A 14,541-nucleotide genomic window follows, 5' to 3' on the forward strand; every position below is an offset into this window, starting at 1 on the left:
TTAGTTTGTAGCAGTCTTTGCTGTGAGCAAGCAGAGAGCTGTCTTTTGGTGGCAAAGAGGCCCAGGCAGCCAGAAAGGGCATTTCTTACACGTTAGCCATTCAGTTACCAGGAACTAATTAGCCAAATCAGTTACCAGAAATTAGTTACCTACTTAAAGACAAAGAATTCAGGAGCTGAAAGACCCTGCACCAGCTCCACTGAGAGAGGAGATCAAACCAAGATCAGACCCAGAAAGATGACACCCTGAAGACTGCTGAAAGTCTGTAAAATATCTTTTATTTCAAGTTATTTAGAGCTGGGGAGAAGAAAACTCTTTATTTTTGTTCTTTAAATTAAACGTCCCCCTTTTCTGAACTTTACATTCAGCTTCTGAGCCTTTTTTGGGTAGAAGAGTTTGATCTCACCAGGGTACCGGCGTTGCACACCCAAACCAGCCACCATCTTTAGTTGGGTGTGTCTTCACAACTTGACAGCAGTTAACAACAATAACAAAAATTATATAGAGTAAGCAGTGTACAGTCAGCCCTTGGTATCTATGGACTTGCTATCAGCGGATTTGAGTAGAGTCCTGTTGTCCCTAATGGTGGCATGTTCATGTGCATGTGCTGCCATTGGGAACAGCGGAACTTGCTCATCTGTGGATTTTGGTAACTCCAGTGGGTGGTCTGGAACAGATCCCCCATGTATCCTGAGGGGTGACTGTAATTTGATCCATCTTCTTAAATTAAGCGCAATAACTTGGAGGCAGGCAACTGGGTTACTCGAAGTCACAATTAAGAGTGTGAATCCAATTCATATTAACTCAATATATGTGCAGTAAAACACCAATGAAAAGATAAATTATTACATTGTTTTATTTTTCTCAGTCTCTATCCTGAACTTGAGTCCAGCATACAAACAGGTAGTACAATTTAGTTAATAAAAAATAAAAAAATAAAAATTGTCACATAATATTTGCTGTGTACTGAGGAATGACTATCTTTTAAACCCTATCTTAAGTTAGCCTATCAGTGCCTGCCTGGACAGATTTTTAAAAACTCGTTAATGAAAACAACAACAACAACAAAACACCCTCCTCACCAATACATGCCACATAACTTTTCACATTAAATTAAATGAAAATTAAGTGCAAAGCAATCGTTTGCTAATTAGGTTTTGTGGGTGTGTGTTGCCTGCACAAATCACACACTTCGTGTCTGTGGCACTTCTGCTGTTATTCTTTCCAATTTTAACAAGTGTGATGCCAAAAGGAAGAGAGGAAAGAACAAGCAGCTTGAAAAACCAAGAAATACGGAACCCAGAATAATTAAAGAGATGATGAATGTGGAAGATTCCCTAGTTTTCAAAGTCTCTTAAGCTTACAACATCATGAATAGGGAGGCAATGGGTCAGAAAATGTAAAGATTTGGGGCAAATATTGGATTGTAGCCTCTGCCATTGACTGAAGGCTCTTTGAACCAGTGGAGGCTTCTGTTAGTGAACAGGACGGAAGTGATTTTAGGCTATCCCTGTTCCAAAGGATCCTTTAGCCTTCTGCAAGAGGATGAGTGAGGGTTCATAGGAAATGAGAGAATTGTTCAAATAACTCCTTTCCTATTCCAGAGACAGAAATCTCTGCTGTATCAAAAATAGCAGCAGAGGGAGACCAACTGGAGACCAACAATCCATTGCTAAGTAACAAGGTTCTATAAATTTAATACACTGTTGTCAGTAGTAGTAGTAGTAGTAGTGGCAGTAATTTCTAATACACCTCTCCCCATGGATCGAGGTAGGGAACAACAACAGTTACCCAATACATGACATCAGTTAAACCACACATCAATTTAAAAGAACAAATATGACATAAAATATTAAAACAATCCACATTTTAAAATTCATCATTTACAATTCACAATTTAAAAACCATCTGGATAAGCCTGCTGGAAGAGACTGGTTTTTAATGCTATTTTAAATTCACACAGCATTCAGTTGTCAAATTTCTTCTGGCGGGTTGTTCCACAGTTTAGGGGCAGCTGAAGAAAAAGTCCTCTAGCTGACATTTTCCAACCCTAGTTCTGGCTCACTGTAGTAAATATCCATCAGGAGGACCTCAGCATATGTGGTGGATTATATGGGAAGAGGTGATCCCATATATAACCTGGACCCAAAGCATGTAGGGTTTTAAGAGTAATAAACAAGACTTGTAACTTGCTCGGAAACTAATTGGCAGCCAGTGGAATGATATTAATATTGGTGTGATACGGGCATTCCTGGATGGCTTAGTAAGCAATCTGGCTGTCATGTTTTAAACTAATTAAAGTTTCCAAACTTTGTACAGAGGTAGCTCAATGTACAGCGCATTGCAAAAGTCCAGCCTTGAGGTAATCAGCGTGTGCGCTACTATCTTTAGGTCCTCCAAGTCTAGAAAGGGGTGCAGCTGGCATATCAGCTGAAGCAAATAGTAAGCCCTCCTGGCCATTGCATTTATCTGAGCTGTCATTTAGGGCAATGGATCTGAAAGCACCCCTAAACTGCAAATACAGTCTTTCAGAAGGATTGTAACTCTATGCAGATCTGGTTGGAACACCTCCAAACCCAGGTGATGACCTTTGACAGTAAACACTTCTGTCTTGCTTCAATTTATTTTTACTCATCCAGCCCATTATCTCTTCTAGGCATTCATTCAGAGGAGAGACACTATCCTTAGCCAAGGCTTATTTGAAGGCATGGAGAAATATATTGAACCACTTCCTAGCTGACTACAGGAAGCTGAGTTATACTGACTAAAACTACTGGTTCTTTTAGTATGGAGTTGTCTACATTGACTGCCAAGGGGTTCTCTCATCTCTGACATGGGCATTTTCCAGCCAGTTTGGGACATATCATGGATTGAACCAGAGTCGTCACTTTTTCAAACACATCTGTATTACTAACACCTATGCCCTTCCCTATTTATGGCTCTGTCTCATCTTCCCACAGAAACAATTGTATGTGTAGAACAGGGGTACAAACAATGCAGCCAGAGGGCTGTGTAAGCCTCCCAAACCTGCCGGAACCTCCAAATTTTAATTTTTGCACAGGCAATTTTAACTAGAAAATTACTCAAATGCAAAAGAACTGCTTGAAAACAGAGGCGTTTTATCCCCCAGCCATACTCCAAATCCCTAGGCCTTTCTAAAGCTGAAAAATGCCCCTAAATGGTGACCAGAGCTGTTACTGTGTATGGTGTCACTAGTTCCAGTGCATCATAGCATACCAATACAATCCATGGGAATGGGGCAAGAATAAAACTGGTTTGATGTGAGTTCTACTCCAACAACATCTGGAGACATACATATATCCTCCCCTCTTGCTATAGAACCAAGAATCCATGAAAGACATCAGGTACACGTATTCCTTTTTATGGTTGAATGTACATACCTCATATCAAGTAACAATCAAGTGTCCCATAGGCACCATGATAGGGAAAGTTCCTTAGTTGGCATTTACACATACATAATAAAAGTAACAATATGAGTGGTTAATATTGTCTGATCTAACCAGGATGTTAAATTTCGTATTAGATGCTAATATGGCTGGAAGTATAGACTTACAAATATCTCTGTGCTGCCTTCAGCTCAAGAGCATTCTTCTGCTTCTTGAGAAAGGTGGCAAATAGTGGCAGAAAACTTGTTTAACCACTTAGTATCAAACAACAATGAAACAGTAAGTGTGCTATTAGGGAATTGGCTAATGCAGAAAGCCAAACAAACCATTTTCAGGCACCTGTGATACAACATTTGGGTTTTTCTCTATATAATGGTGACCCTGTATAACAATTGCTAATAGAGAAATATCCAACATATTCTGGAACACATATGAGGAAGCTCATATTTCTGGTTTGTTTCTTTTTCATTCTTTGTGAAGAAGGAATACTTGAGTAACATTACAAAATATTGTAACAAAAATGTCCATTAAAAAACATTGGCTGATATCCTGCCTTTGTGAGGCAATATGTACTTTATATCATGTAGCTACATCTCCTGATGCTATCCAATTCCCACCCACCTTATAAGCAGTACAGTCTGCCCAGCACCATCCTCATGTTGTTGCAAACTGAGAAAGGGGGATGAATAGAGATGCATCCAGTTATTTTTCCTGCAGATGATGCACTGTGACACTGCAGGAATGTCTGGGGTGGGAGTGGGGGGGGGGGTCTATCAATCTACCAGAAAATAGCTTTCTCCAACAATATGGTAATGGCTGTATTGCAGGAAGAGCTGTGTGCTTATATGGTGAAGGGAGGAATTTTAATCACTGCATGGTCAGAACAGAAGTCTGACTCCACAATGGCAAAAGAAAAAAGTTGTGATGTTCTAAAACAGATTTACACCATTATAATTTAACAAAATGATGCCAGCCATGTGTTTTTTCCCTAATAAAAATATCACAGAGCCTTTGGTCATGAATAAGAAATTCTGGACAACTATTGAGGGGTTATGTGGTCACATTGGCTTCCCCAGGGTACCTTGGAAGGTAACATTTTGGGGATGAAGGAGAGTGGAATCACTAACCACATGTAGCCAAAGTTGAGTTGTAACATTTTTGAGATACATAGACCACTGAAGAGCCAGCATGGTGTAGTAGTTTCAGCATTGGATCATGACTCTGAAGACCAGGATTCAAATCCTTGCTCAGCCATAGAGGCCCACTGGGTGACCTTGGGCGAGTCACATTTCTTCAGCCTCAGAAGAAGATAAAGGCAATCTCCCGCTGAACAAATCTTGCCAAGAAACCCCTATGACAGGTTCACCTTAGGGTCACTATAAGTTGGAAACAACAACAACAACAATCCAGCTGCTGGGTGCCTCTGTCCCAGGCAATGTGGGTAATGCTGCGGAATTAGCTGGCAATACTGAGCCTCACACAACATGGACCAATAATACATCTCAATTCTATGTTCTGGGCATGTTATCAGGAGCAGCGTTTGCCACAACACATCTCTTTCCCTCTTATACACGAGGCAAGCAGCCTGGCCTGCTTGAACACCACAAAACCTACTGAAGTTACAACCTATGTCAGATTTCTTTGAGTACTAGCCCTTGTACTATCCAAGAGGAAGATCTTTTTAGCTATGTCCTTATAGCAGTGCAAATGAGCATGTTCCAGGTAAGCAAGGCTTCCCTCACCAACTGAAAATGCTGGACTGTTTTCTAATAGATGATATTTTAGAAGTGTAGTTTTTAAAAATACCTTTTTATTGACTTAAAAAATGCAGAGAAATAACTTTCAATAAAATATATTTTTATTCATAGTAGCAGGATACAACTGGGCACTAAAGCTAGAATTAGCTGGACATGGTATTCTGCATCACCATGTATGGGTGTGAGAGCTGGACAGTGAGGAAAGCCGACAAGAAGAAAATCAACTCATTTGAGCTGAGTGCTGAAGGTTCTGGGGACAGCCAAAAAGACAAATAAATGGGCTCTTGAACATATCAAGCCTGAAATCTCCCTAGAAGACTAGTCATACTTGGGCCACATCACGAGATGGCATTACTTATTAGAAAAGACATGAATGCTAGGAAAGCTAGAAGGTAGTAGAAAGAGAGGAACTTTACACACTAGATGATAGATTCAATTGGGGAGGATAGTTAACAGCAAAGCACAATACAAGAAACATAGGCCCCATACAGACAGACCAAAATAAAGCTGCTTCGGGTCACTTTGGAGATATGCTGTTTAAATGATGCATGCATCCTAAGAGTCCAGAATCTACACTAAAGCCATGCTCCAGTCCTAAAGACTGGAGCACCTTTGGTGCAGCTTCTGGCCTCTTAGGACACATGCATCATTTAAACAGCATACCTCCAAAGTGACCTGAAGCAGCTTTATTTTGGTCTGTCTGTATGGGGCCAATCATAGGTGCTGTACAGACAGGGTGCTGTCATTATGTGTGAGGGGCAGCGCTTCCAGATGCGGCTTGCCCCTCGCATGTGATGAGGGCATCAAAATGGTGGCGCCCTGTACATACGGGCGCCGCCATTTTGATGTGATGGACGCCTAGCGTCCACACGTCCCGGCGTCATTGTGATGCTGCTAGTGTGCCATTGGCGCACTACAGCGTCACAACCGCGCCGCAGAAAGAACCTGCTTTTTGTGGGTTCTTTTTGCTGCGCGAGGGAGCCACGCGGTTTGTCCACTGTGGCTCCCTCACACAGCAAACCAGGGCAGTGGGAGACCGCCCTTTTTGGGCGGTCTGTATCCCGCCATAGATAATTTATAATAATGTTTAAAATCTTCTTCCTGGTGGAACATGCTAAAACTTCATTTTAATTATTTCATCAGCAAGAACAAATACTGTGAACAAGAATGATTTGGTGAGCCTGCCAGACACATGAGGGAACCCAAGCTTATGCAGGGGTTTGACAGTACTTTGACATATCATGCTATGCATTAACACTTTCCTTAATAATCCTTTGTCAGCAATCAGCTTCTTTTCCTGCAGTCCATGGCTCAGAGTTCTCTTTCCTAAGCTTCATCATCTTGTCTGTCCTCATCAGATTGTCTTACATTGTTCAATGTGTGCTGGACAGAACCCAAGCAATGCCTTTGATCCTGGCCTAGACTATTTCAGGTAGAGGCTATATCTGGCTATCTAAAAACACGCCATTCACTCTCTTGTCACTCATGTTAAAAGTGTAGATATTCTTCAAAGATTCCATTGTGCCCAATCAGCTGCCTGGTCACTGACTCTTTACTTAACAGGAAGCCAGCAAAAGAAATTGGAGCTCAGAGGTTTATTACATTTTATGCCTTATTTCTGGCTATAATAGCAGTCTTATGTAATGAAACTTCTGGAATTCCCACCTAGGCCAGCCACTGGCTATACTGGCAAAGAGTTTCTGGGAATTGTATTCCTCAACATAACTTTTCCAAGCTCTAAAGATGACTATTAACAATCTAAAACAAGAAAGAAAAACTACAAGGTACTGCTGATAGTATAAGAAATGAATGAAATGTTGATGTGGGTTAAACTTTTATTTGAATAAAGTCAAAGTTTGTCTAATTAAGAAGAATGTCAAAGGATAGGCAGTGAAGGATCCCAGTACAATTTCAGAGATAATTATTAAGTGATAAGACTTATTTAGTTCAGTGTGGTTTCCTAGTATCACACAGTTCAAATAACACAATACATTAAATATCATTTTAGTTGCTAAGTATACTATTACAAGTGGGCTGTCTAGAAGATCATCTTAAGGTCAACCTTTGCCCACCAGAAAATGTAACAAATCCTAAGGTGGATAGATGCAAAATAAAATTAGGTTTCTCTACCTTTAATAGTTGAATAAAAAAGAAGTTTTTAGCTTCTAGTCTTTCAGATGATTTGGATTTCAGCTCCCACAGGTCCCAACCAGCTTGGCCAATGATCAGAGATTCTGATAACACTACTAATTTGGAAACACAAAGCTTGAAAACTACTGGTATAGGGCATTTGATCAGGTGTAGTCTGCACAACAACCTATAACATGATGAATTTCTCTCTTTACAACTCTTGTGTCCTTTTGCATTTGGTTACTGTGCACAATTCTCATGCATTTACAGTTGGCCCTCCCCATTTGTGGCTTTGACTTTTGTGGATTTGATTATTTGCAGATTTGATTACTATGTTTTCTCTAGGGATGTTATCAGACAAGGGAAATTGGAAGCATAATCCAATGGCAATCCGAATGCAATCATGGGGTTTCATGTTATTGCGTGATAGACTACCACATGCAATTTCCGGCAATGGCAAGCTATTTTCAGGCAACGGGAAGTCAGTTCGAACGCAATTCGAATTCACGTAAATTCGCTGAACTAGCAAATTCACGTGAATGCATTCTGGCCCCACTTTCTTTTCATTCGAAATTAAGAGAAAGTCCTCCCGTGTGATAAACTCCCATGAATCTCTAGGTCTACCAGCACAACTGTGCCAAATGTTGACCATAGAGTCGTGCTGGAAGACCTAGAGATTCCTAAAGAAAACAATTCTCTATGTGTTTGTAAGCCCTGCAGTCCAATTCTGTGGTCAGTGTCTGCCGGATATTGGCCACAGAGTTGCACTGGAAGACATAGCAATTCCTAGAAAGGTGTTCTTTCAGGTTAAAAAAGTGTTTTTTTACTTGTGGGTTTTTCTCTCTCACTTTGACAGGGCTCCTGTGCCTCTACTACCCCCAGTGAATGTAGAGGGGCTCACCATGCCAGATGAGTTCTTTTTGAATGTGATGGATCTGGGAAGACTGAAGATGCGAAGAGTTTGCAAGCCCCTCTCCTTTGCCCACTGATTCCCCTGTTTTGAATCATGTAGGGAGCCCTCATACATAAACAGAGGTGGCTCTTCTGTTCAGAAACTGACAAAAACACATGTGGAAAGGGTGGGTGGGGGGGTGAGCTAACACACTGCTCCGCTTCAGATGTTTATGGTATCTGTATGCATACCCCTTTCCTATTTATACTCTTTACATCACTTAACATTTAAAACCAGCTTTTAGCTCAATTTCAATGTTTTTTTCCCTAATTCCATTTTCCTGTCTAATAAATATATACTGTATATTTGAAAGCTTAGTTGAATGTACCTTGAGGATTAATGTTTAGGATTAAGGGAAAGAGATTTAAGCTCTTGATATATTCAGACCTCAGCAAATAGTCCCAAATGGCAACTATGAAAGGCTCGCTAGAGTTCTGCCATTAGTGCAAGTGCTGACTTTAGAAAACCACTCCATTTTGTCTTGACAGCTCAAGATAGATTTGAGCTACTTTATTTGTAAACTCATTCCTCATGTCTCATAATTGCTGAAAGTAGGTGTACATAGAAAGATTCACATTATTAACTGATGGAGCTCAGCCTAACTCATGCAAGTGAAATGAAAGTTGCACTTGGGTTGTTACTAACTTGGGAGTAAGTCCAAATCAATTTGGGGTGTTGTTACTAACTTGGGAGTAAGTCCAAATCAATTTGGGGTGTATGTATACTGTAGAAATAATGTAGTTTCATCTCACTTTAACTGCTGTAGCTCCATCCTACACCATCCTGGGATTTGTAGTTTTACAGGGTCTTTAGCCTTCTCTTCCAGAGTGCTGGTGCCTCAAAAACTACCAATCCTAGGATTCTGTATGATGGAGTCATGAGAGTTAAAGTGGGTTCAAACTGCATTATTTCTACAGTGTAGGGTAGATGCACCCTCACTGGGGCTTATTTTTGAGTAAATGTATTGGAATGCACTGGAAGTTACATTAAATCAGCCTTTCTCAAATAGTGGGGCGGCCCCCCCGGGGGGGCGTGAGGCTCCATAAAGGGGGGCGCGAGGCTCTGTTATGCAGAGGTGTACTTATAACAATTTTATAGACAAATGATACTATTTACAGTCGCGCAGGGGGCGTGAAATGTTTTCTTCTTCCTAGGGGGGGCATGACAGAAAATAATTGAGAAGCACTGCATTAAATGATAATGACATAGGAAATTGTGGCACGCTACAGACAGGTACCCAAGTACGTACTCCGTATGTACTAGGGTTGCCTGGGCGCTGCCATTCTGACGTAATGGACGGCTAGCGTCCGCACATCACGGCGCCCAGGCCACATCGTGAGTGCGCCAATGGCGCACTGCGGTGTCACTGGTGCGTCGCAAAAAGAAGCCACAAAAAGAAGCTGCAAAAAGTGGCTTCTTTTTCTTGCCACCACCAAGCCGCGTGGTATATCCGCTGCGGCTTGCCGGTGGCACAAATGGTACCGTCGCCAGACTGTCCTTTAAGGACATTCTGTAGCGTGCCTGTATTGACTAAAATAAGCTGGCTGTTTTTACCTAAGACAAAGGAAAACTTAAATGACTAGTGCTTGGACTGGAAGACAGAGTAGTCTATATGTGTAAATGCTAAAAAAAGAAAAATAATTCTATAAAGACATGGAGTTCACTGTGCTCTTAGTCCTACAGTGTCTCTTCTGGTCAAACAATGGAATGTTAATTGTATAAATGTAATGATTTCACATTTTATGTAGTATGAAATGTGCAGCTTGAATAGTTCATGTGTGCATGTTGAATGCTTTTAAGCATTCAAAATATGTCATAAGCATTATCTAATTGTAATCCTAACAACAGTCGCAATACTACTCTTTCCTGAGGTGGAGAAAGAGATGGTGGACCTCCTGATATACAGTTCAGTGTCTAAGGAAAACTAATTAACATTTGAGCTACTATTACAGTTCTTCAGTAGGCCATTACGTTCTGATGGAGTGTGGAGCTGAGGGCAGCTCAGTGACATTCCTTGAACTAGTCATTTCCTCAGCAGCCCAGTGACAGGCTGCAGAACTAAATGGACCAGTGGCAAAAAAATACAGGATTCCCTCAACTTTAATTGTTGTACAAAATTGTTGCAGTTCTCTCTTCCTCTGTATCTGGCAGTTATAGCTGTACCTTTCAAGAGAGCAAGTGACTGCCATGGGACAAGAAAGGAAGGGAGAAGCCAAGACTAGTACCAATTCTGATTGCTCCAATTGTATTGGTCTTTTGCCCTGTGATGATGTGATGTGAGAACCTGCCAGAAACAGCAGCACAAGCTATGGATGTGCATCAGCTGCCCAAGACACAGTAGCTGTTTAGTTGGTCAGCTGATGAAATGCAACTGCTTCTCCAGACTCAGGCTATCCTAGGGCCATGATGTTGCCCACTCTTGAAGGTCTTCAGGTCTCAGTGAGGCCCCACTGACTCTTTGGATTGCACATGAAAAACAACCTTGCTAGGTATGGTTCTACTCTGATGGAATTTTACAGTGTGTCTTCTTGTTACTGTTGTTAACTGCCCTCAAGTCAACCTCGACAAATGGTGACCCTGTGGATGAGACATGTCCAAGAACCCTTGTCTTGGATCCTGCCTGGAATTCCCCTGTGGAAGAAAGGCGGGATATAAATCTGGAAATAGATAAAAGAATAAATTAATAAAACTGTCTTCAGCTGCCTTGCTCAGGTCCTGCAGACTTATGCCCATGACCTTTCTGACTGAGTCCAGCCATCTGGTGTGTGGTCTTCCTCTCTCTCTACTGCCTACTACCTTCCCTGGCATTATTGTCTTTTCTAATGAGTTGTGCCTTCTCATGATGTGGCCAGTTTCATCATCTTCACTTCCAAGGAGATTTCAGGCCTGATCTGTTCAAGTAACCATTTGTTTGTCCTTTTGGCCACCCATGGTGACCTCAGCACTCTCCTCCAGCACTACAACTAAAATTAGCTGATTTTCTTCTTGTCTGCTTTCTTTGCTGTCCAGCTCTCACATCTATACATGGTAATGGGGAATACAATGTCTTGGATGATTCTAACTTTAGTTTGTCCACTCAGATGTATGTCTGGTTTTTTCAGTGATGCTCATGAGATTAGTGAATTGTCAAAATGTTGTCATACTCCTTTTTTTTTCAAATGTTACTTTTTGGACTACTACTAGGTAGCAGAGGGACAGTAACATTTTCAAACTCTTCCAGGATAGCATGCTTAAGTAAATGTATGCACACTTAGTTGAAAGTATTCCCTATTCAACTCAAGGGTGCTCACTTCTAAGAACAAAAGTTAAAAATACAGATTTGTTTTAGGTGCAGCTGTGGCCTGGCCCTCTAACAGTGCAACCCTGTGTAGTTTTTTGCTTGGAATTCAATCCAGCTGTCTTCAGTGGGATTTGCTGTTTTGCTTGGAAAGCTCACCTGCCTAATCCCTTCCTCATAACAGCTCATGGCCTGCAACATAACAAAAGTTAGGCCTGTTACAGACTGCCAAAATAAAGCTGCTTCGGGTCTCTTTGGAGGTATGCTGTTTAAATGATGCATACATCCTAAGAATCCGGAAGCTGCACCAAAGCCGCACTCCAGTGCTTAGGAATGGTGTGTGGCTTTGGCGCAACCTCCGGACTCTTAGGACCTATGCATCATTTAAATAGCATACCTCCAAAGAGACCCGAAGCAGCTTTATTGTGGCAGTCTGTAACAGGCCTTTGTTCTTTTATCAACACCTGAATTTTAGCCTTTCACCTGAGCCTACTAGTTCCTCATGTTAGCTGTTTTAACAGTCACTAGAGTACAGTGCATCCAATAGAAACAGCAGTATGTGGCAGCTTTCTGTGAAACTTTCAGGACAGGATATTTGTCACATTGTAGATGGGACTTGTGGTTGGGAACCGCAAGGTTTTGAGGGGCCATCAACCCACAGAAAAAGTCAACCAGAGACATGGCTCATAGTGGGCTGAATTAGAATATAAGCAGCTGCCATACGACTTCTCCCTTTGTTGCTTGCTGTCAAGACAACTTCAGTTTATGATGATCCTATGAATAAGAGATCTCTAAAAGCTTGGTCATCAGTTGCTCTGCTCTGGTCTTGCTAACTCATGGCTGTAGCTTCCTTGACTGAATCAATTCACCAGCTCCCTACTCTCTACTATACATACATACAGAGGGAAAAATGGAAAAGATTATCCTAGAGCTGACCTGGAAAACAAATGTGGAGTCACTGGAAAACAGAATACAATTTCCCTGCCAGCAGTCTATATGTTTTATTCTGTCTCCAAGTATTCCAAAATTCTCAAGCTCATATATTTCCATTCTCCAACCATTCATAGCCTAGCCAAATTTTTCATGGGGCCTTGCCAGCTTTTTGCATTGCCAGTAATTGTATCCCTCCCCTGCCAGCATATTTAATGGGAGAATTCTGATGACCATTTGCTGAAGAAGAGCAATGAGGACTCTTGTGGCATACCATAAAGTAGGAACCGTGGGGAATGACCAATGTCTTTGAACTGCAACTCCCAGCATTTCCCACCACTGACTTCTGGATCTTGCAGTTCAATAACATCTGGAGGACCCTATCAGTCCCGCATTTGCCTTAATGGTGAAGACATTTATTTGGCACAAAGCTAGTTAATTTAAAATGAACATTGGTATTGTGTGCCTTCAAGTTGTTTCCAAATTATAGTGACTCTAAAAAAGACAAACTTATTATGGGGTTTTCTTGCAGAATTTTTTCAGAGGGGTTTGGTTTTGCCTTCCTCTGAGGCTGAGAGTATAACCTGCCCAAGGACATGCAGTGGATTTCTATTGCTGAGTAGGGATTCAAATCCTGGTCTTCCAGGCCTGTTACAGACTGCCAAAATAAAGCTGCTTTGGATCTCTTTGGAGGTATGCTATTTAAATGATGCATGGGTCCTAAGAGTCTGGAGGTCGCACCAAAGCCACACTACATTCCTAAGCACCGGAGTGCAGCTTTTGGTGCAGCTTCCGGATTCTTAGGATGCATGCATCATTTAAATAGCATACCTCCAAAGAGACCTGAAGCAGCTTTATTTTGGCAGTCTGTAACAGGCCCCAGTGTCCTAGTTGAATGCTCAAATTACTGCACAACACTGGTTCTTATCCTGACAATAGATGAAGGGAACATGCATTTTCTCAGCATGAACAGGAGACAGAAAATACATAATATGAGAACATCCACTTCACCATAAAATGATAGTGCTGCTCAATTGAACATGTTGTTCTTTAAGATGCCACAGGGTTCTTTGTTGTTTATGCTGCAATAGACAAACATAGCCAGCTCACGGGAAACATTTGCTAAATGGTAATTTACCACAACTAGGTATGTGTGTTGTAAACTGGCCACCTGTCACTGATAAAGGAAGATGTTACTGGTCCCCTGCTTCCCCAAATTTATGATTATGTATGCTGTAATTTTCTCATCAGTAAGAAGAGTGGAACTGAGAACTGTTTACCAACAAATTACTACCACAGTCTGATAATGTTATCCAGTTAGTTCTTGAAATAAACCTGTATCAGCTACATAATACCAACTGCAATTACTAGGGAAGTCCTTTGCATTCTGCTCCGAATAAACAATCTTGCACCTCCAGGTAAGTGTGTGATTACAATCTTAATGAGGATGAAGTTGTGGAAGCTTTCCAACTGATATTCAAAATGCTGTCTTCAAGAGTAAACATCATACAGTGATATAACCTACAGATTATTAAGGCATGAGTGAACATACTTGTTCATTTTTCACATTGATTGTTCTTGCAGGTTCCTTTTTAAAAACACAATGGTCTAGTCAATCTTTTATAACAGCCACCCTGCGTCTGGGCTCCTTTCTTCGTTTCCTTCCCAGGATCTTTCTTCTGCCCTTTGTACTAGGGCCTCAGTGAGCATCTCTCTGTTACCATTCACAAAGGGGACAGATGTGATCACTCTGTTGTGCTTCATCAAACTTTTCCAGTTGTTCTGTTCTCAGTGTTCAGTTTAGAAAAGTATTAATCTTGAGTAAATGGATGCAACGGAATGCAATTGACTAATGCTCCTTCTGTTATTTGAGGTCTTTCCACATTCACAGGGGGTCCTGGGCCCCTGGCTCCAGCGAATGTGGAGGGACCACTGTACACTTCTCAGCCTTCTCTAGCCCTGAGCCAGGGCAGTCAAAGCAGTCTCAAAGTGGATGATTTCCCCCGTATATGTGCTGGCCCTTAAGTCCTGCCCCAAATGGAGACAGTGAGCAGAGAGCCCTCCTCCTTTTCCTCCCTCTCCATGTGT

This window comes from Sceloporus occidentalis, unplaced genomic scaffold, assembly GCF_023333645.1.
Source record: "Sceloporus occidentalis isolate IW3139 unplaced genomic scaffold, rSceOcc1.0.p SCAF_4, whole genome shotgun sequence".
Taxonomy (NCBI): Eukaryota; Metazoa; Chordata; class Lepidosauria; order Squamata; family Phrynosomatidae; genus Sceloporus; species Sceloporus occidentalis.